The following is a 2,356-nucleotide window of genomic DNA, read 5'->3' as shown; positions in this document are numbered from 1 at the left end:
CAGCAGGAAAGCATCCACGTAGTCATATCCTGAAGGGAGAAAGCCTTGTCCAGTTACTTGGCTCACCCACTGACGACAAATACTAGGACAGTACATATGTTTTGGACATCCAAGTGATCTTCCAAGCAAACTGACCTTTGACACTTGGTACCAAAGAGACTGAGAAAAAGGCATTAGCCATGTCCAAGGTAGAATACTGACAGAATGTATAATATTTAGCTACAAGTAGACAAAGTTGACAGGCTGGGGCTGTAGAGGCAACACCTGAATTTTGTTGACTATAATTAACTGTGGAAACATTCATTTTGGACTTCATGTGAGGAAGAAATGACCTTCCAGTGTGTAAAGCCCCCGAGATTTGGGGCTTTATTTGTAACAGCAACTGCATTACCCATTTATACACTCTGCTACGTCACAGGCTCTAGGACTTTTAAGAGACACATGAGCTGTCTGAGCTTTATTTAGGAACATCAGTAAATATTTGTCAAATTAATTGAATGAATGGATTTAAACTGATGGCATTGAACTATATCATCTCTCACATATACTCCTCCTCTTACACTCAGAGATTCAAAGTTTATTTGAATGTTGGGCCAGTTTGGACACTGGGCCAATTATGGATCTTTTTAACAACAATATCACTGTCTGCAGGAAGGATTTAAGAAATGCCTGAGAAGTGCATTGGGGTAAGGGGTCTAAGTGCTTTGAGTTTAACGGCTAAGAAATATGTGAGCACAAAAAATCCCTTGCTGTGTGTCTAGTTGCAAATATATGCAGATTTCTGAGCTCCACAGTGATGGCAATTTATAATCAGCATAAAGAAACCCTTTGAAGGACTTTTTTCTGCCTGGAGAGCTCAAGTCTGAGGCCATCCTGGAGGCAGCTGGGGAGTCTTGTGTCTGTTCTTTAACAGTATATATTTTATGTTCCCCTGAAGTCATGTATCCATCAATGTTTTAGAAATCAGATTTGGAGAAGACTTCAGACCTGCTAAAGGCAGTGACCATTTTACGCAAATCCCCATCCTTCTCCAGCCTCTGAATCATTCACCCTCTGCACCCACGCCTCCCAGGACCATCTGTTCTCTTTCTGCCTCTCCTTCCTTTCTCAGCCCCCAGGCTGTGAACTGAAGTCTTACCAGGATTTCCTATGTGCAGTTCTATCTCCTGAAGTTTTTTTCAAGAATCCTGCACTCGTTTGCTGTCAGGCTTAATCTGGGGTTGTGGTGCCACAAAAAGATGAAAAAACAATCTTTTGCTATCAGAGGAGAAAGAATACTGTAACTGGAGTAGGAGATCCGGGTGTAGCTGAAAGGATGGCGTTCTGAGACTTTAGGGAAGTCCCGTAAGTCACTTTTCTCATCTTCATTTTAAGCATAAAAGCCACTCCTTAAAGCGTTGTTATAAAAATCTAATGTAATAATATACAGTGAAAGCATAACAATGACATGGCGCTATGTGGATGTGTAGTCTGATTATCACTCAAGTAGAAAAGAGATGGAAATATTCAAAAAGGAAGAAAAAAAACCTCCTCATATCCCAGTGTGGTCTTCCAGGATAAGATAACCACAAGGCGGTGATATGGAGTCACCAATGCGTCTGAAAATTGGTAACAGGAGGCTTCTGACCATACTGAGGACAAAGGTGTAAACTAGCCTAAACAGAACCCGTAACCATGAGCATCTGTTGTAAAAGTTGGTTGCTATAAGTTGAAGTCTAAGACAAATTCAACCATTGAATTCATTCAAGTGATTGTTTTTTTTGTTTTTTTGCGGTACGCGGGCCTCTCACTGTTGCGGCCTCTGCCGTTGCGGAGCATAGGCTCCAGACGCGCAGGCTCAGCGGCCATGGCTCACGGTCCGCGGCATGTGGGATCTTCCCGGACCTGGGCACGAACCCGCGGTCGCTGCGGCGGCAGGCGGACTCTCAACCACTGCGCCAACAGGGAAGCCCGAGAATTCTGTTTTATTTGGCGGACTTTCTGAGGACTTAAACCCGGGAGACGGCCTCTCAGATCGCCCTGAGGGACTCCTCCGAAGAGGTAAGGAAGGAGCCTGGATACATAGGAGATTTTGCAACAAAGACCAGGTAGTCAGAACATCCAAAGATGACTGTTCATTAAAGAAAACCAGACATCTTAAGTTAAGGAATTTAGCACTTTTCTATGTATGGGAAGATGCAGAGTCTGGGCTCATTGAAATCATTTCTTTGATACGCACCTTAGCTACCTAGGACCCATATCCTCCTTTTTTCCATCCTGAATCCCCTCAGGGTGCACAGTCGGGTCAGCTGCAGTGGCTGCAGCCTTGATGGTAGCAACATCTTTTGTTTACTGATAAGGTAGGTGACATTTTCTC

Source organism: Lipotes vexillifer, unplaced genomic scaffold, assembly GCF_000442215.2.
Source record: "Lipotes vexillifer unplaced genomic scaffold, Lipotes_vexillifer_v1.1 scaffold1067, whole genome shotgun sequence".
In the NCBI taxonomy this organism is placed as follows: domain Eukaryota; kingdom Metazoa; phylum Chordata; class Mammalia; order Artiodactyla; family Lipotidae; genus Lipotes; species Lipotes vexillifer.
This window is presented reverse-complemented; position numbering follows the sequence as displayed.